The sequence below is a fragment of the Oryza sativa genome, chromosome 6 (assembly GCF_034140825.1).
Source record: "Oryza sativa Japonica Group chromosome 6, ASM3414082v1".
In the NCBI taxonomy this organism is placed as follows: Eukaryota; Viridiplantae; Streptophyta; class Magnoliopsida; order Poales; family Poaceae; genus Oryza; species Oryza sativa.
Window position 1 is genome coordinate 14,507,148 of NC_089040.1, and position 24,089 is coordinate 14,531,236.

General features: G+C 40.6%; 2 long non-coding RNA genes across 3 annotated transcripts; one reads left to right on the forward strand and one right to left on the reverse strand.

Moving 5' to 3' along the window:
• Positions 1–10,185: 10,185 nt before the first annotated feature.
• On the forward strand, positions 10,186–12,335 carry LOC107281355 (uncharacterized). 2 transcript variants are annotated; one of them, XR_010741839.1, is made up of 4 exons: positions 10,186–10,675; positions 10,785–10,986; positions 11,283–11,367; positions 11,831–12,335. It is a non-coding gene; the product is annotated as an uncharacterized lncRNA (long non-coding RNA). The 2 variants fall into 2 exon arrangements; XR_010741838.1 differs by lacking the exon at positions 11,831–12,335 and having other exon boundaries at positions 11,283–11,585.
• Positions 12,336–17,360: 5,025 nt separating this feature from the next.
• Positions 17,361–21,613, reverse strand: LOC9267491 (uncharacterized). The gene is made up of 4 exons (XR_010742026.1): positions 21,178–21,613; positions 20,989–21,100; positions 19,148–19,203; positions 17,361–17,681 (listed from the first exon to the last, which is right to left on the reverse strand). It is a non-coding gene; the product is annotated as an uncharacterized lncRNA (long non-coding RNA).
• Positions 21,614–24,089: the final 2,476 nt, after the last annotated feature.

Here is a 24,089-nt window from a genome sequence, read left to right on the forward strand (position 1 = left end):
TCATCGACCCTCGAAAAGTAAACGTCGCAATGCTCGACCAATATCCGCAAGCCACAGAGGACAATCTCGTCCATCTCCTGAAGGCGCAGCTTTACAAGACGTTCATACTGTTGCCGTACAACACAGAGTTAGTTTAATTTTAACTGTCTTCCTATACCAAATTTCATTCCCGTACGAACATGCTAAGTGTTTCATATGTAATGCATCCCACGCACATTGCAGATTCCACTGGGTGCTTTTACTCTTCGACCTAGAGGCCTGCACCGTCAACGTATATGACTCAATGGATAAAAAAGAGTCTACGTTTGACAAGGTTTTCGAACTTATAGACAGGTACTGTCATAAGTTCCTATGTTAATTAGGAATCTTGTAATAGTTAATTGCTACTGCGAATCATAGCTTTAAACTCCATGTAGGGATTGGTATCGGTTCCGTCATTTGGTCCGCGGCAAATGGAGAGAAACACTTAGGCGGAAGTTCAAATCTCCTGTGAGTACACATGCTCTACATTTATATTTCTCCGATTCAAATACATAAAAGTGTTATATTAATTAGATCTCTCGTCGTTCGTCATTTATTTATAGTGCGGAAAGCAAAAGCAGGGAACTAACTTGTGCGGCTACTACGTGTGCGAGTATTGCCACTGCCTTGCAGACCAAATCATCACCACAAGAGAGCTCGATGTACGTACAAATAAATTCAAAATTTCATTATGTATCGATTTGTTGTTTAATTACTAATCAATTTCATACATTCATATAGTTTATTCGCATGAGGGATAACCTGATCACACACAAGGAATTTATCGCGGCGGTTCAAGAACAACTCATGGGATTCATCAACGAACAAATCCTTGATCCCAAGGGTGAATTCTACTACGACGGAAAAACAATTCATAGGTCCTTAGCTTCTGAGATAGCGACTACTACTACGTCGAAATCGTAGCTAGCTAGGACATATAAAGGATTGTAATTAATACATGACTATGTTTCTATATGCATGTGTAGACATTTTCTATAATGTAAATATATATTTTGGTCAAATATATATATATATATATATATATATATATATATATATATATATATATATATATATATATATATATATATAAACCATGCAGCAAATGGGCCATGCAAAAAAAAAGGTCAGCTCGATCTTTAGTCCCGGTTATTTCACCCGGGACTAAAGATAGCGATCTTTAGTCCCAGATTGGTAGTCCCGGTTTGGAAACCGGGACTAAAGGGGGTTACAAACCGGGACTACAAACGCTTTCTCCACCAGTGATTGTTCCTTGAAATAGATAACTCCTTATTGGTTAATGAATATGTGATTCTTTCATGAGACTCTTTATGTTGTTTGTTACTATTTCTAAAGGATCCCTGATCAAATATCATATGTGGAACAAATATGTTTATATGATCAGCACATGTATTAATTGATGATCATGTCTCATGGATCATGGTATAGAGATACCAAATTAATAATGCGGACACATGTTGGTGATGGCGTGTGGATACCGGTAGAGGCGCCGCTGGTTTGAGGTGCTGATCGGCGTGGGAGTACGGCGAGGAGAACGCACGAGGAGGAGAAGGTCGAGCCAGTGCGATTTACTACTTCCTCTACATCAACGTGCGCTACTTCGTGAGAGTTCCTTCGACTTCTCAGTGTCTTCTTCCGCTGCACAGCGTATCGAGTGGTAACGATCTATGATCTAATACTTGCATGGTTCCTGGTTTACGCGATAGAAAATTTTGATTTATGCTATCGTAGCCTACGCGTATCCCAATAGTGGTATCAAAGCCGCCATGTATAGTTTATGATCTAGATCAATGCATATTGTTGATGTGCGGGTGTAGTAGATGAGATCTATTATGTTGTATATGAGTTCTTAGGTGATCGGAACATGAGATGAACCGATAGCCGATGGGTTGATGAGATCAATCGGTATGTGTGTTGGTGACTTCACTGGAATGTCTAGTACTCACCAAGGCCGAGCGCGATAGTCCGATGTCCACTGGAACCGCACGCCAATGAGAAAAACGAGCCAATGAGATTGACTCGGTTTCGGCATAATTTGATTACACCGTTAAGGTTTTCACATGGCGAATCGTAGATGAGATCTATGTACCCCGTGACCTTTTCAGGGAGCTGCCCTGAAACCCGCGGGGGGTGGCTCCCCCCTCGACCCCCCGCCCGCTAACCGGCGTGTGCGTTGCCCCTTAGATTTCGCTTGGGGTTTTTATATCTATCTTACTTTATTGCTGTTATATATTTGATATGACATGGTAGGATAGATTACCTCAGAAAAATTAAGTGTAATTTATGCTCTTCCAATAATTGCACCTATTATGGTTGTGATCATATGTGATGGGTTTGCCATAGCAAAGTGTCACTTTTTATCATGATAAAATAGGATAGATGTCGAACATCTATATGCGGAAATTATTGGTTTACTTGACAAGGTTATCAAAACAGTTTTGGACCTTGGGGCATAGGTTGGGTTGGACATGGAGATGTCACCCCAACAGCACAAGAGTCACATATGATGTGATTAGCTAGGTGTTGCTTACCTATTTTGATAGTTGTCTAGCTGTGATGCCAAAGCTCACTAGACACTAATAAAATGAGGATCTTGACTCACTATGTTAGTAGAGGGAATTTTGTTTCACAATACATAGTGGGAGTATCTTTTGTTAAATTGTTTAATTAAAGGTTAAATGTAAACATGGTGCTGATTTTGCATACATATATTTCTATTGTAGATCATGGCAGCTCCTGCACCATCCAGTTTTAACTTGCGGTCTATTCTTGAGATAGAGAAGTTGACTGGAACAAACTTCATGGACTGGTATCGCAACCTGAGAATTTTTCTCAGGCAAGAGCACAAAGAGTTTGTGCTTATAGAGCCTTTTCCAGCTAACTTGCCCAACAATGCTCCTGCTGCTCAACGTAGGGAGCATGAAAAGCGATGCAATGATTATCTTGATATAAGCTGTCTCATGCTTGCTACTATGTCCCCTGAGCTTCAAAGGCAATATGAGGCATTGGATGCTCATACGATAATCACGGGACTACGTAACATGTTTGAGGACCAAGCAAGAGCTGAGAGGTTTAATACCTCAAAGTCCTTGTTTGCGTGCAGGCTTGCAGAAGGTAATCCAGTGAGCCCACATGTGATCAAAATGATTGGTTACACCGAGAGTCTGGATAAGCTTGGCTTTCCTCTTAGCCGAGAGTTGGCTACTGATTTGATTCTCCAGTCGCTCTCTCCTAGCTTTGAGCCGTTCATAATGAATTTCAACATGAACAACCTGAACAGGACCTTGGCAGAATTGCATGGGATGCTAAAGACTGCCGAGGAAAGCATTAAGAAAAACTCCAACCATGTGATGGTTATGCATAAGCACAAGCCCAACAACAAGAAGAGTGATCAAAAGAGAAAGCTAAACTCTGATGAGATCACGAGTACTAGCAACTCTAAGACCAAGGTTCAAAAGACAGGGCCCGCTAAGGATGCAGAGTGCTTCTTTTGCAAGGAGACAGGTCATTGGAAGAGAAACTGTAAGAAATATCTAGAGCAGCTCAAGCAGAAGCAGCAGGATGGAAAGAGTTCCACCTCAGGTATTAATGTTATAGAAATTAATCTTGCTACTTCCTCTACTGATTCTTGGGTATTTGATACTGGGTCAGTTGCTCACATATGCAAATCGTTGCAGGGGCTGAAAAGAAGTAGGAGCTTAGCAAGAGGCGAAGTGGACATTCGCGTGGGCAATGGAGCAAGAGTTGCTGCTGTTGCAGTCGGCACTATGCCATTATCTTTATCGTCAGGATAAGTTTTGGAGTTAAATAATTGTTATTGCATTACAGCTTTGTGTAAGAACGTTATCTCTGCTTCTTGTTTGCAAGCAGAGGGTTATGGTTTTAGATCTATGGAGAATGGTTGTTCAGTCTATTATAATGACATTTTCTATTTTCATGCACCCATGATGAATGGCTTATACATTGTGAATCTTGATGGATGTTCAGTCTATAACATTAATGCAAAAAGGCAACGTCCTAATGGTTTGAATCCCACTTTTATTTAGCATTGTCGCTTGGGTCATATAAATGAGAAACACATGGAGAAGCTTCATAGAGATGGACTTCTACACTCGTTTGATTTTGAATCATTTGAGACATGTGAATCTTGTTTACTTGGCAAAATGACAAAGTCACCTTTCACGGGTCAAAGTGAAAGGGCAAGTGAACTATTGGGACTAGTACATACTGATGTATGTGGACCAATGAGTTCAACTGCCAGAGGTGGTTTTGGGTACTTTATTACCTTTACCGATGACTTTAGTAGATATGGTTATGTCTACTTAATGAGGCATAAGTCTGAGTCATTTGAAAAGTTTAAGGAATTTCAGAATGAGGTACAAAATCATTTGGGCAAGACAATCAAGTATCTACGATCTGATCGTGGTGTAGAGTACTTGAGCCTTGAATTTGGCAATCATCTAAAGGAGTGTGGAATTGTTCCACAACTCAATCCGCCAGGAACGCCTCAGTGGAATGCGGTGTCTGAACGGAGGAATCGTACATTGTTGGACATGGTGCGATCAATGATGAGCCAAACTGATCTATCGCTAAGCTTTTGGGGTTACGCTCTAGAGACAGCTGCGTTCACACTAAACAGGGTTCCATCAAAATCAGTGGATAAGACACCATATGAGATATGGACTGGGAAGCGTCCCAGTTTGTCTTTCCTAAAGATTTGGGGCTGTGAGGTCTATGTAAAACGTTTGCAATCGGACAAACTCACACCTAAATCAGATAAATGCTTCTTTGTGGGGTACCCTAAGAAAACGAAAGGATATTATTTTTATAATCGGAAAGAGGGCAAAGTGTTTGTCACTCGACACGGTGTTTTCTTGGAAAAGAGTTTATTTCAAGAAAGGATAGTGGGAGCATGGTGCGACTTGAAGAAATTCAGGAAACACCGGAAAACGCTTCAACGTCCACACAACCACAAGCTGAGCAAGATGTTGTTCAACAGGTTGAACAAGTTGTTGTTGAACCAGTTGTGGAAGCACCGGCTTCACGAAGGTCCGATAGGATACGACGTACACCTGCGAGGTATACGTTGTTAACTACAGGACAACGTGATATATTGTTGTTAGAGAATGATGAACCTACTACCTATGAGGAAGCAATGGTGGGACCAGACTCTGAGAAATGGCTTGGAGCCATGAAATCCGAAATATAATCTATGCATGTCAATCAAGTTTGGAACTTGGTTGATCCACCTGATGGTGTAAAAGCCATTGAGTGCAAATGGATCTTTAAGAAAAAGACAGATGTAGATGGAAATGTTCACATCTACAAGGCACGATTGGTGGTGAAAGGTTTCAGACAAATTCAAGGTGTTGATTATGATGAAACTTTCTCACCAGTTGCCATGCTAAAATCTATTCGGATTGTTTAACGATTGCTGCCTATTTCAATTATGAGATATGGCAAATGGATGTCAAAACAGCTATCCTCAATGGAAATCTCGATGAGGATGTGTACATGACAGAACCCAAGGGATTTGTTGATCCACAATTAGCTAAAAAGATATGCAAATTGCAGAAATCCATTTATGGGTTGAAGCAAGCATCTCGGAGTTGGAATATTCGTTTTGACGAAGTAGTCAAGGCGTTGGGCTTTGTCAAAAACGAAGAGGAGCCTTGTGTATACAAGAAGATTAGTGGGAGCGCACTGGTGTTTCTAATCCTATATGTAGATGACATATTATTGATTGGGAACGATATTCCTATGCTTGAATCCGTTAAGACATCGTTGAAAAATAGTTTTTCAATGAAGGACTTAGGGGAAGCAGCATATATTCTGGGCATAAGGATCTATAGAGATAGATCAAAGAGGCTAATTGGATTAAGCCAGAGTACATACATTGACAAGGTGTTGAAGAGGTTCAATATGCAAGATTCCAAGAAAGGTTTCTTACCGATGTCACATGGCATTAATCTTGGCAAGAACCACGATGTCACATGGCATTAATCTTGGCAAGAACCAGTGTCCTCAAACGATTGATGAGCGAAACAAGATGAGTGTGATTCCATATGCCTCGGCAATCGGATCCATCATGTATGCTATGCTATGTACACGTCCAGATGTTTCATATGCACTTAGTGCAACAAGCCGATACCAATCAGATCCAGGTGAGAGTCACTGGATAGCTGTAAAGAATATCCTGAAGTACTTGAGAAGAACTAAGGATATGTTCCTAGTCTATGGAGGACAGGAAGAGCTCGTTGTAAATGGTTACATTGAAGCAAGCTTCCAAACTGACAAAGATGATTTTAGATCGCAATCTGGATTTCTGTTCTGCCTGAATGGAGGCGCTGTGAGTTGGAAGAGTTCCAAGCAAGATACAGTGGCTGATTCTACAACAGAAGCCGAATATATTGCCGCTTTTAAAGCAGCAAAGGAGGCTGTTTGGATAAAAAAATTCGTTTCTCAACTAGGTGTGATGACTAGTGCTTCTAGCCCTATGGACCTCTATTGCGATAATAGTGGTGCCATTGCACAAGCCCAGGAGCCTAGATCGCATCAAAAGTCCAAACACATTTTACGGCGGTATCACCACATTCGCGAGATAGTGGGTAGAGGAGATGTGAAGATATGCAAAATACATATGGATTTGAATGTTGCAGATCCGTTGACAAAGCCACTCCCTCAGCCTAAGCATGAGGCACACACTAGGGCAATGGGTATAAGATACATTTATGATTAACTCTAGTGCAATTGGTAGACTGTTAGTGATATGCCCAAGAGGCAATCATAGAGATGATTGTATCACATACTATGTTTACATATTTATCCGACATTGTTCCTTGAAATAGATAACTCCTTATAGGTTAATGAATATGTGATTCTTTCATGAGACTCTTTATGTTGTTTGTTACTATTTCTAAAGGATCCCTGATCAAATATCATATGTGGAACAAATATGTTTATATGATCAGCACATGTATTAATTGATGATCATGTCTCATGGATCATGGTATAGAGATACCAAATTAATAATGTGGACACATGTTGGTGAACATGTCGTTGGATAGACCCAACATGAGACACTGCAAGAGCCATATGTGTTGTGTCATCAGTTATCTCATTTAGTGTTGGTGTTGAATCCTTAGACCTGAGATTATCATGGTTCTCAACATATGTAGTAGCTTACTTAGGGACTGCTAAACGCTACTCCGTAAATGTGTAGCTATAAAAATAGTTTTCGGGTATGCTATGAAACATGTAGTGCGATATGAATAATCAAGATGGGATTTGCCCCTCCTATGGAGAGATATCTCTTGGCCCCTCAATGTTGTAGATTATGGAAGTGCATGGCCATGCCAAAGGTGATTGAGGAGTCAATCACAAGTTATATAATCTATCAACAGGTTCGAGTGAATGATTGAGCTATTAGAGGATGGCACATATCTAGCCTTGAGCTTAATCGATATTGTGAGGCAATTTGGTTCATACAAGTATACACTAGACGTTCAGCCGATATGATCTTTATGTATGCCCGGTGGGTCAATACGTTCTGCTAGGGGCCGCTGTTGACGCGTGGACCGAAAAGGAGTTTTCGGGTTACAGCCAAGTATATATGAACCTACAGGGTCGCACGCTTAATGGGCCGGAATAAGGGGATTGGATGGAGATCCAATATGAGCTTACTTCGGATAAGGGATCCGAATAGGAATCCTACAGGCCTTGGAGGCCCGAGTGATGGATCCTATATATTCGTGAGGGGTGTGACCGGCGGAGGCATTGCATCATGTGAGAAACCCTAGCCGTCACTTCCCTCCCCGAGCAAAACCCTAGCCGCGCGCGGGTGCTAGCACATCTACGTGTGGCGTTTCGTCCCTGTACGTGTTGATACCGGTAGAGGCGCCGCTGGTTTGCAGTGCTGATCGGCGTGGGAGTACGGCGAGGAGAACGCATGAGGAGGAGAAGGTCGAGCCGGTGCGATCGACTACTTCCTCTACATCGACGCGCGCTACTTCGCGAGAGTTCCTTCGACTTCTCAGCGCCTTCTTCCGCTGCACAGCGCATCGAGTGGTAACGATCAATGATCTAATACTTGCATGGTTCCTGATTTACGCGATAGAAAATTTTGATTTATGCTATCATAGCCTACGCGTATCCCAACATATATATCCCCTTATTCATGAATTTCCCTTCCACTATGAAGTATTTTGTGTAGCGTAGTATATGCTTTAGAATGTTAGTTGGACTGCTCTTATTTTTATTTATCTCTGTGTTAGAATGATGGGCCGGTCTCAGTTATCTTAATATTTATCAATAAATTGGATAGGCCAAAGAGCTTGTTGTAAAATTGATCTCTAAAATTTAAAACCTTGTAAACGATACACATGGTTGAATGTACTATTTGGCACTTTGGAATTTAAATTTCTACTCTTGCATTCAAAACAATATCCTTATCAGAATTTTCATGGAAATCCTAGAGCTGATAAATTCTTAGATATATGGTAAATTTTCAAGCAAACCATAGTACTCCACACATTGATAATAACAACGTAGGCAAATTTTACTACAGTAGACCATCATTTCATGGTTTTAGCTCCTGGATATGGTAGAAGTCAATCTTTAAGAGAAAAAAAACTTTTGAAATATGGTTATTTGCTGCTGGACAACATGCTCATTACAATATTTATTTTCAGTTTAATAGAAAAGAGAAACAGTATGCAAACACAACATTCCCTTGGCCCCAATTGTCATATTCTCCGATTGGTATCGACGGAAGCAAATCTACGCGTGGATACATCGGAGTTGGCGATGGAGTCGGTGACCAGCTAGACAGACAGGAACAACTTCAATCGGTGTAGCGCCTTCCACCATGTGCTCGCTAACCATCTTCTCCCTCTCGATCACCATAATGGCTTTGGCCTCACCCACGCACGCCGACCATGGACAACCTCGCCTCATGCATGATGACGCTTTGTTGTCCCTCTGTTCCTTCCACTGTGGTCTCCCAGGGCAGGAGTATTGAGTAGGCAGGAAGATAAACGGTATGACAAGTAGGGTCAAGACTATTTTTTTGACTTTTTATACTATTTATCTCTTCTATTTAGCCAGAAATAAAAAGTTTTATTTATACAGTGTACAACAGTAAACAACCATATTTTTTAAGTTTTTTCTTCTTAAAATTTAACTATAGATATATTCACAAACTAAAACCGCGAGGTAACAATGTCCTTGGGCAAAATTTTCCAACCATCCCTGTTAAATTTCTTAGTACGGTATAGCGAAGCCTGATGCTGATTGTAAATCAATCCTTTCTCAAATCTCAAGCCGGCAGGTTTGCCAATTGATGATTGGTCCACGTGTCATTATTCACTTGGCAGATAAATCAGCATCTAAGAGTAAAAAAAAATACTGAGACGAGCAGCTGGCGTACTGTAAGGAAATGAAAAATAACAGGGTTACCGCATGCAGTGTTCTGCTGCTGTGTTGCAGCTCCGCATGCAGACAACAGAAAAATCAGGATCAATCGAGCGGAAGGAGCCCACATGGCTCACCCTTACATTGGTTAAATTACTCATCATATAGAGAGCGCGCCATTTTCAACCTTACCAAATTTTGATAAGGTTGCTAAAAAAAGTAACTACATTTAGTTTGCTGTCAAATTTTAGTAACTATATAAGAAATCCTGCCAAAATTTTGGCAAGTGGCATAGTTGGTAAGCTTTTTTTTTGCAACAAAGGACTTGTTCACTTTGATGCCATTTTTAACCTTACCAAATTTTGTTAAGTTGCTAAAAGTGGCTATATTTAGTTTGCTACCAAATTTTGGTAACTATATAAGAAATCCTGCTAAAATTTTGGCAAGTTACTAAAATTTTGGCAACTATACCAAAATGGTAAGGTTTTTTTTGGCATCAAAGTAAACGGTCCAGAGTTTTGGTTTCAATGAGCGTAATAATTGTACCCTGCATTTGCAATAAAATTGTTGAAACAATAATGCATCTCATATATATTTACACACTTATCTATACTAATATAAAAAACACTAGTTCATCAAACACCTCTCTTTCTACCGTTAGATCTATTTATCCAAAGGCTTATATGGAAAGTTAAATCAACCTTTAATTAGCGATCCCACGTCGTGATAAGCAGCAGTTGTAGCGATCGGTCAAAACGAAAAAATAATTTGTGTTGCCGGCCCTAGCCCGTCGGCGCCGACGCCTCCTCCTCGACGTCCCCTCCATTGCTGGCGGCGGAGATGCAGAAGGTGGTGAGCCTGACGAGAGGGGGAGGGGGGGAGTGTCGTCGTCGCGGGCGGCGTCGATGTGGTGGAGCACGGACAACGGGGTGCTCTTGCGGTCGAGGGCGTCGTCGAGGGGGGAGGAGGACGACGACGACGAGGAGGCGCTGCGGTGGACGGCGCTCGAGAAGTTGCCCACGTACGACCGGGTGCGCCGCGCCGTCCTGCCGGTGGTGGACGAGGGCGGCGGCGGCGGAGGGGGATGGGAGGCGGGGAAGAAGGTGGTGGACGTGCTCAGCCTCGACCCGTAGGAGCGGCGGGCGCTGCTCGAGCGGCTCGTGCGCGTCGCCGAGGACGACAACGAGCGCTTCCTTCTCAAGCTCAAGGAGCGCATCGACCGGTGCGTACAGTACTTGCACATTTCGTCACGATGTCGCCGTGGCGGTGGTCGAGGTTGCGGGTTGCCTGCAGGGTGTTTGATGAATTGCGCGTGGTAATTTGATGTGCAGGGTGGGGATTGATATTCCGACGATCGAGGTGCGGTTCGAGCACCTGGAGGCGGAGGTCGCGTCGGCAACAGCGGCCTCCCCACCGTCCTCAACTCCATAACCAACAACCTCGAGGAGCCGAGAATGCGCTGGGGATTCTACCCAACAAGAAGCAGACCATGCCCATCCTCCACGTCGTCAGTGGCAGCGTCAAGCACCGCAGGTGAAAGAAAGAAACATAAGCATCACATTTTCATAATCGCTTCTGCTTTACATAACGTTACGTTTGTGCTGCTCTCATGGTTTATTTGGGAAATTTTGAAAGATTGTAAGGTATTTGCTTGAACATATTTTTGTATGGGATGCCGGTTCCACCGGAAACGAAATGCTTTTTCCATTAGACATGTCCCTGCAAACTGTAAAGTTTATTTGTCTTTTGTTGGAGCCTAGATTAACCAAGAACATTTGGAATTCAATTTCTATGCTTCTCCTATAAAACACGCACCTTTGATTATGCAGGATGACTCTACTGTTAGGACCGCCCAGGTCTGGCAAGACCACCTTGCTACTTGCTTTGGCTGGAAGGCTCGGCAAAGACATCAAGGTTTCAAACAAATTTTCTTTACATATTTTGCAATAACTGCGATATAACGATGCGTTTGGGCGTTTGGCAAACCAGTCCGTATTCCCACAGATGTGTGCACTTCATCTTGAATATAGTATATGGTTAGCCAAAATACAGAGAACATACTTTTGTATGTATATTTGTGTATTGCTTGAAAATATTCCTAGGAGCAATAGCGATTGTTGCGTGCTTTGCCAATCAGTTAGGTACATGGACCTATGTTGAATGGGAGACGTAGATAATCTTGGCATCAAAACATAATCTTGAACTTACCTTTTCAGTTACCCATTATAGAATATTAAAATTGCTAATATATACTGTTAATAAGTGAACATCAAATATTCCAATATATTACTATTAAATCATTCGGGAGCACAGTGCTTAGGTTGCTTCCGAATTTTCTATATTAGTACACAGGTCCTCATTCTGAAGCATTTTTCAGGCAAAAACCAACTGTACAGGTTTCACAATTGAAGAGAGAATCTCATTTGAAACAAACCTTTTTTGTCAAAGGCTTTGTGGATACTTGCATAAAACAGCACCCAAATGATGCTGCTTTTCTTGAAGAAACAACAATTGTTGAGCATTATGTGAGATTGTTTTGTTCTGTTCTGAACTGTAAACCGCATCTAATTGTGTGTCCCTGGCGCACTTTTGTTTTGTTCATGTATGTATTTGTATGTGGTGTGGATGCCTATGCGCTGAATAGGATCCCCCGTGTTGGTGCAGATGTTTGAACTTTGTGGTGGTTCTTACAGACCTGAGTAGCTTGGATCCACTTGTGATGTAGTCTATGGCTTTTCATAACATTGTTTGCACTGACACTATGACACTATGCAACTACTTACTGCAGTTGCTTTGTATATATATCTCGACGAAGTATGAAACGCAATATATACCGACATGGATGTATATCATATTAACATTTACATTGTTAAGGTTTTTTACCACGGAAATACATTCATTGATTATTTAACATGATTTCATCCTATGTGATTTTTTCTCGTTGCAACGCATGGGCACCTAACTAGTTCCTGTAAAAATACATGAGCATCTCCAAGAACTGAACAATATATTTTAAAATTGATTAAATAATCACACTCACCAGCAACACATATTTCACCTACCACTAGAAAAAAAATAAATAAATCGCAAATACAAGCACACGTACCAAATTTATGATTTAAATCTAGGTGGTTAAGTTTTACCACAAGAAACACCATCTAACACATATGTAGCCTATCGCTGGAAAATACTAAACTATAAATACAAACGCACTAAATAAGTCTTGACTTAAAACTGGTTGCTTGGGTTCCACAACGAGGAACATAAACAACTAAGTATTGTTATGAATGATGAACATTGGAACTCCTCACAAAACAAAAATGTGAACACTTTATTTTTTCTAAAAAAAATATCAAGACCTAATTTTCATTAGTAGATAATTTAATTATAATTTTAGACAAATCAAGGAACCATGGAATAGCATGGGCGAAAAAATAGATAATTTAAGAATTTTCTGAACAATAAGCTCTAGTATATTAAATAGTAACTCGAAATCTCATTCAACAATTTATTTCAATGTATGTTTTTTCATAAGTTTCCAGAAAATGAAATTGATTCCTATGGATTTTTGTGATTGCACTACTCAATAATAGGTACGGGCCATAAAGCGAGCGCGCCAATTGACCCGCTGAATTTCTAGTATTTCCTAAGCCTATCAGCAGGCTATCAGCCTGCAAATAACTTTTGCATCCTGACGGAGGCCGCTATCTCTTGCACACAAAGATGCCAAGTCATGTAATGTACCACGTAGCGCTTAGCATTTTTTAAAAAGGAAAACAAAAGGTAGCCTAAGCCTAATGCTTAAGTGTGCTCAGTAGACGTAACCCTTTTATGATAAAATAAAAAAATAAATAACAGACTTAAAAGTTTTGCATTTTGATTTGAATTTTTTAATTTAAGTTGAAAGTTTTGAGTTTTGAGATGAACGTTTTGAAACTTTCAACTCAATTTTGACAACTTTTAACATAAACTTCAAAACTTTCAACACAATTAGAATCTTTTAATTCACTTTTGAGAATTTTCAACTCAAATTTCAAAACATTCAAGCCAATTTATGAATCTTTCAATTCAATTTTGAAAACTCAAATTTCCAAAACATTCAAATAAAATTTTAAAATTTCAGCCCTATTTTTGAAGCTTCCAGTTCAATTTTGAAAACTTTCTGGTTAAATTTTAAATTTTTAACTCAACTGTGAACTTTCAACTTAATTTTCAAATTTTAAGTTGAAAATTTAAAAAAATTGAATTGAAAGTTTTAAATTTGGAGTTGAAAGTTCTAAAATTTGGGTTGAAAATTTAAAATTTTGGATGATTTTTTTTTAATTTTGAGTTGGGAAGTTTTAAATTTTTTTACGATGGTGAAGGCGTACAACGCGTCATACGCGTGCCACGATTGTATGTGTGATATGGTGATGCTCACGTCTGCTCCCATGTGGGCCGACAGTGTGCCCCTTACGTGGCAATGGGTCGGCGTGGGACTACGTATCGGCGTATCCATGTGGCAAGGAATTCTGGAGCCTAGCACTGTTTGGTCCATCACCCACCTAAAGTGACATAGCCTACCTCCAAGCACAGTGCAATAACAATACCTAAGACTAGAGATAGGCCCACATTGCTTGTCTTTTTACAATTCCCTCCATCCTAGAAAGCATGCACTTTCATTGTTCAAAATATATCCCACAAAAGTTATCATTTTAAATCTTGTTAACAACCCTTCGCTCCTATTCAAACAACAACCATATATGTTTCAACACTCCAGTATTTTGGTGGAACAAAGAAGGAAAAGGGGATACAAGTTGCTAGCAAACAGGTGGGACGAGAAGGAGGAAGAGAAGGAGAATGAGAAGGGTTGCCACCGGCATCCAAGTCATCGCCGCCACCGCCGCGAGCCTCAGCTCGCCAATTGATCAAACCTCCCTTTTTCGATGCTACTCCTGCTGCTTATATAGTGCTCTCCCTTTGCTTGCTTGGGCATGGCTTTGAGAGTGGTGACAGCCCATTGGCAGCACAATTGGGTTCCTAACAATCTCCTCTTCTTAAAATTCGACTTGTTTGCAAGACGATGGCAAGTAAAATTCTGAAAGTGCCAACCGCCTAGGTCCCATGGCACTTGTAGCTCTTGGCAGATCAAAATGCTCAAGTCATCCTTATCATTATTGCTCTTCCTTATAAAGAAAATTTTCCTCTGCAACTTAGTATCTTTGCTTCCTCCATAGTGCTCATATTTCCACAAGCTTAACTAATTTGCCTCTAACTTTCAGCTTTCCAGACATAATTGCCTAATTGGTGTAGCAACAGGACATAGCAAACAATTGGTAACATTTGATTTGTAATTTTGTAGAATTGCTTGTCAATTTCCAAGAATGATTTGATGGTTGGAATGAAAACATTCTTCCATGCTGAAATTATATTCTTGATTGCACTTGGCTTGATCCCTTGCATTCTCCACTTCTTTTAGTATAATTTGAATTCCATCCTTGCAGCCCCAAGTATCTTGAAAAATGTTGATATCCAAGCTGTTCCCAACACTAACAGGCCTTTGCTCAATAGTCTCAAAGTATTGTGCCATCATATAGGAGATGAATGGATGTTTAGCTGACTGCAACAAGTCATTTTTCTTATCATCACTTGGATCTTGAGTTATTAACACCAACAAGACAATCTCTAATTCATGCATCACCACATATGATTTGCTTGCCCGCCTTCAGCTCAAACAATTTAAATTGAAACAGAGAGCGATAACAATGACCAAGCTCCATGCAGGTTCTTTATGGTTGGCATCATAATCCATTCACTAATGTACTGCATATGACCCCAACAAATTAACATCTTCATCTTTGTCTCAGTGGAACACACCCTCCCTAATCGAAGTTGTTGCCTTATCTTGTAAATTGAGAACCCCAGCAGTACATAAAATCCAAAGTGCCTAATAGGGGGAAACGTGCACTACAAGTACCTCATTGATGTGTGTGAGGGTGTCCCGATCTTTCAATGAGAGGGATAAGTCAATTGGGGGAGCGACGTTGGCGATCCGACTACAACTATCCAGGGATGTTGCGCCTTAGCAATCGTTACACCAACTCCAGAGGCGGTCGTGAATCTCGACAGATGCACGATCAGCCCAACCACGAGGGTATTTGTTCCTGCAAGCAATCGAGAACCAGCAAGAACAAGATGAACAAGCAACTCAATTTGCGAATCAAAGATATTAGATTGAATCAACAGAAGTAACAAGTAGGGTTCAGTAACAAGCAATCCGGCGAAGTAGCGATGTTATACTTTGATCTAAACAAAACCCGAGTGTTCTTGGCGGCGGCCATAGGTATAAGAAGAGGGGACGAACGACCACAGGGTCGTGCTCCAACCCTAGGACGTGCCCCTAATAGGCCCAACTTGATACACAGCCCATTGGGCTAAAAGAGGTGACGCAGCACCACGGACAGAAAACAATCGGGAGTAAAATACAATTGCGGCCGCTCCAGAATAGATATGGACATGTGGTTGGATCCATTTGAAAGTAGATTTGATAAGCTTTCCATAAAGTACTTGCATGCCCAAATCGAAGTTCGCATGAAGTCGTGGCGGCCGTCAGAAGTTGGCGTTGTCCTACAGTCCGAATCCACCCCGCGCGAATCCTCTCCCCTTCGGATCCTCTCCATCGTTCCTGAGTAAAATAAGAGTGCACGCATCTCCGGGGTATAAAGAAGAGAAACATGAACTCAAGAAAGAACTCACCTAATAGTTGAGTTGACGTGCACGTGTGCGGATAATAGGACCATGAAGTTATACTTGTGGGGTGTGGATGTATCGATGGTGTTGATGTCCTCATCACTCATGGGCCAATATCCAATATTAGCATTTTGCATTCAACACAAAGAATCTTTTCCTGGTAGCAAGCTCATGCATTCTAGAAATTCCAAAGATGGTGCAGGTCACGTAACTAACCAAATCCTGTTGTTCCTTCCAAACAAATAGAGTAATAGCCACTCTAATTTCCCAGGACTTGCATTGCTCAAGTCGAATCGGTGGTGGCCATGGTGACATCAAACCTACACTTGTCCAAAAAGAATCGAGTACATACCATGGAATGTGCCATACCTCCCCTCTCTAACCACACAACCTAACCAGGGAGGTGGCCAAGGGTTTCTCTTGGGATGCCCCACCAGCAACTTGTTGTTACCTTTGAGGCATTTCATCAAACACTCACTGGGCATCAACTTGATAAGGTCCATTTCAGCAATCAACCATAGCGAGGAGACTTCGGATGATGCATCAGGTACTAGAACACCCTTAGAAACACCCATCATGGTCTGGCACGTAACCCTGGCGTGGTCTGCACCACCCTTTGACATCAAGGCCAACCGTCAAACAGTTGGTGAGCATCGCCTTGGTACTATCAAGGATGTTGATGTTGGTGCCGCCAATGGTGCCATCAGTAGATAACAACTCCATTGATGACACGGTAGAGGTGACACAAGTAACCACGATAGCCACAGTGTGATCGGACTTGGCATCGTAGCTGGAACATATCATCGAAGAGTTGGTGGGCGTGACCTTGGGGAGGTCCATGGTGACAAATGTAGGTAGCTTGGTGCTTGTCCTCTCTGTCTTCTAGCTCTCAGGCAGCTGTTGGAGCAAGTACCTCACCAATGTGACTTGAATTTGCCACTACCCAAGTGATGTTGTTGTTGAAGCATTCCTGTCATAGGCTCTCCAGACCTCCCATTATATTTGAGAGATGAAGTGAATGATTCAAGTCATCAAACAAACATAATGAAACATCCGACGCTTCGAGAGAAGAATATTGGAGACATTGCTGGGCCTTTAGCCTGCCAGTCAACTTCAGCCTGAGATGCCTGTCAAACCACTCGAAGGCGGCGACCAGATGTGTTACACATGCAGGAGACTTGACAAAAATGGCTAAAGATCTACAACATCTCAAATATTCTTAACTCATACTCATGTGAATCTAGTTCCCAGGATATGCACTAGATTCACACTTTCATCCTAAGCATGAAAATACATAGCAAAATACACTTAAGACGGAAATGATCTAAATCACAACTACTTCATAGTTACATAGGCCGACCGGCCAAATAAATATAAGAGAACAGCGGAAGCTTGACTATCCAATCCTCAAGCACACCGACTAGGGGTTTACCCCATCAAGTTCAAGTCTTGGAAGAAGCAGTCGATTACCCGCATCACTCAAACACTAAATCTAAAACCTGCAAGCAAAAGGTTAATTCAACAGCAAGAGTCAGTACATTATTAGAAATAATGTACTGACAAGCACCAAGACAAGCCTAACACCCTACTTGCAAGGCATATAATCAAGAAAGGCATAATATGGTTCTTTTTAGCATAAAGCAAGTTTTATTTGCATAAAACACATTCAAATCAGATTTGATTTCAAATAAATTTCAGCAAGCTAGTACTTAGCATATGGGCATCAAAGTAGGCATTTATCATGTATAATTATTCACCTAATTGCCATCCATGGCAGCAAGGAGATCATTCTCAAATCTCAACATAATTTGAAGGTAAATTCAGCATTTAGAAGAATAAACACAAGTCTATACTCAACACATATCCACATGCCGATCATAAACGCGAGCACGGCTAATCGATTAGTTTTTAGACTCTACAGAGTTTGTACAGCTTTACCCACATGATGTGAATCGCTCTAGTTCGTCCGGTACCCGTCAGTACCACCATACTCTACACATTGAGTACGGTCTAGAGGTCACAATGAGGCTTTTACATTAAGTATTGTCTAACCTTGCATGAGCACGATACGTGTTCCTCCATCCTAGACCATACTTGATATATGATCTAGAACCGTTAAGTGGCGGGCCCATGCCTTAAACTTAACGCCGTGGTGACGGATACAACGGGAACCCACCACGTGGCACAATATCGTTGTATTGGATAGACTTAGACGCCCATGCCGTGAGGCGGAACAGTACACTCGTCCCCTCACGGAAATCACACATGTATGGAATTTATCATCCTACGATCACACGCTTAGGAACAGTACACTCGTCCTAAGATTCAACACACACATGGGTAGTTCCTTTAGGTAGCCCACAGTACACTGATGGCCTCTACCTATACTAGAACGGCCTCCCGAACGCAAGGTCAGACAAGTGCTTAACTTAATAGGCCAAGGTTCCCCATAAAAACACATGTGGATGTACGGTAAATATAATGAACAGACATTGAGTGAAATCCTTAGATCGGTTTAGGCACACTCTCCCCCTATCGGTACACAACTAATTACCATATGTGCACCACTTGAGGCCCAAACCTAAAATCCATGTTTTCCATCATTTTATTTGTCAAATACTTCATTTATTCATCCCTGTCCAGAATCTTAATAAAATCATTTTTCATGTTAATATGAGCCCAAGTGATAAGTAAAACCATTCTAAGCATGGCTAAGCAGTATAGTCAACTAGTGACAATGTAACTCATATTCCAAGTAGTATTAGGATATGATTCCTAAGGTTAGGAATGAGGATATGGATATATGTGGGGTTAAGGAGATAATGAAAATAATAGGAGTTTGTCTAACAAGTTTAACAAAATTTTAATTTATTAGTATACAATTGACATGCAAGATTTGCAAACATTTTTAATAACCACCAAAACATAGGTTCAAAGTGATCAAAGAGAGGGAGGTGGGACTTGCCTTGCAACTGGAAAATGTTAGCACCTAAATCACTTCTTCATCGGTTAAGCAATCATCTATACAAAGTACACGTTATGCAATTAAATACTGAAATATGCGAAAAATCCAAAATGCTCTAAAATGCATGATTTGTGAACAGTGGACTGGTATTGGTCTAAAAAGAATTTAGGTGAAATAATTTTTATTTTATCACTTTTTATTTGGGAGTTATGAATTTTAGAAGTTTACTCGATATAGGGTAGTATTTACCTAGGTAGTGTTATAAAATATTTTTACAAAGTGATTCTTATTAACTTTGACTCCACAGAGATGTAGGGATGTGTTTTCTAAGACTAACACATTTGGTTTCACATTTTTTTGGAGTTACAATGATTTTCTTATGAATTTTACAAGTTATAACGTGTTGTAGGCATATAGTGTCTTGAGAGTTTTATGTCCTTGATTGAGTTGAGTAAAAGGAATAATTTGGTTAACTAATCCAATTTTTAGTTCATAAGCTTATGGTCTTATTATCATGGTTCATATTTTTATAGACTAGGGGAGCTCTAGTCTATGCTAGCAGTATATTATATTAACCTAGAAATTACTATATGAGCTATGTTCTTCTAAGTTTTGGTGGATGGGGATGGAACTATGGCTCCACTGGTCCTAATAAATTTTATTTGGATTTATTTGGAGCATATGTATTGTATAACCACTATTATGTGTTTAGTACCTATACTACCAAATTAAGGTTTAGAGCTATGATCTGAACAGAGGGTGCCATATTTCACTCTAATAGGTTGAAGTATATTACTTTCTAGTTTTATAGAATCTTGGTTCACTCCATTTGGACTAAATATGAATTTTCTACAAATTTTACAAATTGAAGGCTGCTTAATGTTGGTTATTCCTTACTTAAATATTTAGAGGCTTTTATTATACGATAAGTATAAAATTTTATTTTATAACTTGGAAGTATATGTTTTGGTGATTCTACAGAATTTGGGTTTACTCAAAAAGGATCTAAGATGAATTTTATACAAACCTCTAAAGTTCAGCTTATCTAAAACTAGTAATTTTAAAGGTAATAGTTTTAGAGGCATTTGATGTAAAGTGTGTATATGTTTTATTTCACTTTGTTTTTAGAGAACATGTTGGTGGATCTGTAGAAACTAAGTTTGCTCTAAAATGAGTTGAAATGAATTCTGTATGCATTTTATGAGTTTGTATAAAGCATGATTTATCTTAGATGAATTATAGAGGCTAAATTTGTACTGTGAGTGCAAGTTTTTATTTCATAACTTTAAATTTTATAATTTGGTGATCACAGAAATTTGAATCATCTCAAAATAAGCTATATTTGATTTTATATGGATTTTACAAGTTCTAGGTATCTCTCTTGTATATTCTCAGATTTTATCTCCAGGGGGTCCACTGTCAGTCTCTTACCGTCTTGCAAAGAAGTCCCTATACTTTATGTGAACTTCACTTAGGTCCATGGGTCTACATGTCATTGGTTTGTATGTTTTCATATTTAACCCTATGATTGTTCAAATTTTCAAAAAAGTCCCTGCCTTCCTCTCCAGTCGGGCAGAGACAGGGCAGGCCATGGCCGAGCTCGATCTCAAGCTTGCCAGCGGCAAACGGTGGCTCGTTTGTGGGTGCGACCTAAAGACAAAATGAAGGTCATGTTATTGCGATTCTATTCCTCTACTTTCCTCGGTTAGTGGACATCGGAGTAACGCCGGCGGCGAGTCCGAGCGGAAAACGTTTTCGGGTGGTGGTGCATGTCGTGCTATAGACTTGATCTACCCAAAGAGATGCATGCATGTATGTTTTATAGGCTGCAGGATTCTCACCGAGATGCTAGACAAGGTTGGCGAAGCTTGGTCGTCCGTAATAGCTCGCGAACAGGTCCGGCGGCGGCAAACTCCTTCGGGTTGACGGCGACAGCTCAAACTACTCCAAGATCTAGCGTGCATGTGTGTCCATGAGGTTATTGAGGTCCCAGGGATAGTGTATACGCGAATAATCGGACAATGGCTCACCGGAGAAGATGGATTCGGCAAATGGCGACGGTGACCGGTGTTGAGGAGGACGACGGCCGATCTCCTTCCTCGATGCGCCATTCTTCAGGATTTTTGAGGGGAAATGGAGAGGACGACGACGCGAAGCTGGTGGCGTGGTGGCTCGCTCCGGCTTGGTCTAAATCGACGGCAACGGCGACGATGTCGCTGCGGCGGCGCCCGGTGCACGCACTGGAACACCCGTGGGCACGGCGACGTTTCCGTCAAAGGGTAAAGTGGTAGGCATGAAGTGAGGAATACGGAACGAGAAAGAGTTGGTGATGACAATGTCTCGACGACGGGTTGCGGCGTCCTTCTTCTTGGCGGCCGGCAACGAAGAGATGGAAGAGGAGAGCTGGAGCTCTCCCTCTCGGTTTCTTCGGCTTAGAGGTGGAAAATGATGTGTGGAAATGCAGCTGGGAGGAGGTGAAGCCTCGGCTCGGTGCTGCCACGTCGACGCCGTCCAGAGTGCGCTCGGCTTCGGCTTCTCTTTCTCCCTCTCGTTCTCTCTGGTCGGTTGGGGGTGTTGCATAGGGTTGGAGCTAGTCAAGACACTGTCAACTGGGCCCAGAACGAAGTACACTAGGCTGGAGTGTGGGGGATGGGTAGAAAACTGTGTGAAAGAGATTTTTGGACGAATTTTCAGATTATTTTCTCTTCCCTAACTTGTTAATTCATAGATTAATTTGTGTTGCATATGAGTTCATGTGGATTTTATTGGAGGTAGATGAATGTACCTAGTTTCCATTTTCTTTGATTGTACTCATAGTTTAGATTACTCACAAAAATTAGGAGAAGATGGGCTCTTTAGAAACTAGTTTGAATTTCTAGAAGACCTAAACAGTGAGGATAAATCCTGGAAAAATTATATTTATTCATGATAAATTACCTAGTATTTGAATAAATTATTTCACTCATACACTTTTATACAGTCTAATGCATATTTTGGTGAGGGTAGGTTTTAGCCGATTAGAAATTATAATTAGTGTACTATTTGACTGGTTTGACTGATTTATTCGAGGTATCAAAATTTAGTTATTAAATTGCACCAAAAATATAGTGAGTTGTATGTGTTGAGTAGAGCCTACTTGAATTTTTCCCATGATTTTATCTTGCACAAGTTATTTTAGATAATTAGCAAGACTAATCTCTTAAATGTGTTTCCCTTTCCTAAATGCATGTAAATGTTTATAAAAGTTATATTCGGACTCTTCTTAACCTGAGGTGATGTTGATATGTTAGAATTACAGTTTACCTTACACATGTCATAAGCTTCTTATCTATTTATGTATAAGTTTACTTTAGTATTAAATTAAGAGAATGCTTATAGAGACGATTAAGATAGAATTTACCCTATATGAGTTAATTTATTTGTTCACTTTCATGTTCATGACTTGTCTTCAGATGAGTGGAAAAATTAGTTTTGTGAGGCTTGACATTGGCCTTGTTGATATATTTTAAGGTGTATTATGGTTCCTATGTATTTTTTTTCCATTAGTTAGCACTAGGCTCTAATGGTTTAGTTGTTTGTCTAGATTTTAGTTATTATTCATGAGACCTATTATGAAATGCAAATCGAAAATCCAAATGCACATGAAGGACTCAAGTCAAAACACGTCATATGCAAGTATACATGCTTACACTTGTGTTTGCATTTTTTTCCTAGGTTATAAATAAAAAAGTTTTAATTTGCCCTCAAATTTTATTTAGTTGCATGAGTTAGATCAACTTCCCCTAGGTTTAAAATGGAAATTTTTGGTTCACAAAATTGAAGAACTTTCCTTTCAACTAGTTTTGATTGAAATTCCTTAATCCTAGAATTCGGGTATGTTACAATTCCGTCAAACACTTGGGGGACACTGGAGGAGACGAGGTCGGGGGTGTTGAAAATGATGCAGAATTGAAGTCAGCGGTGGTCGCCTTGATGGAGGCACTCATCTCCTTGAAGAACTTGTTCCTATTAGCTTATATCTCGTCCAACTTCTCCAAAATTCAATCAATCTTCTCTTCACACGTACGCTTGGCCTCCATTTGTTCAAACTTCTTCAATATCAGATCTAGAGCTTTGTCTAGCTATTTCCCTCTTTGTTCATGATGGAATTGATGGGGACGAGTTCAGATATCCTCTAATCTTCCTTGGACATGTCAGGCTGACTAGGCATTCCATCGAATAGGTTGTGGGCGTAAGTGTCATGGGCACCACCCTTGCCCAAATCCAACAACCACTTGCATGGGGTGTTGCTGCAATACTCCCCCATCGACTCCATGCTAGAAATCCCACGAACCAACAGCTCTGATACCAAATTGTTAACAACCCTTCGCTCCGATTCAAACAGCAACCATATATGTTTCAACACTTTAGTAGTTTTGGTGAAACAAAGAAGGAGAAGGGGATATAGATTGCTAACAAACAGGTGGGACGAGGAGGAGGAAGAGAAGAAGATCGACGAGGGTTGCCACCGACCACCCAAGTCATCGCCGCCGTCGTCATGAGCCTCAGCTCGCCAATTGATCAAACCTCCCTTTTCTGGTGTTGCTCCTGCTGTTTATATAGTGCTCTCCCTTTGCTTGCTTGGGCCTGGCTTTAAGAGTGGCTGACAGCCCATAGGCAGCCCAATTGGGTTCCTAACAAATCTTCACCAAGAAATTGGGGACCTTCTAGGAGTTTTCAGTAGGACTTGTTCTAGCATTCATTAATCAATTAAATGTAAGAAATTCACTAATTAATTAATCACGATTTTTGTTTACATCAACAATTGCATAACTAACTTAAATGAACATTACATATCCGAATAAGCAACTTGTACTATATATAAAATATCCACAATTCCACGCCACGTTGACCATCTCAATCAGGACAGAGTATATACGTCAATTGTACAAGTTTACAAGAC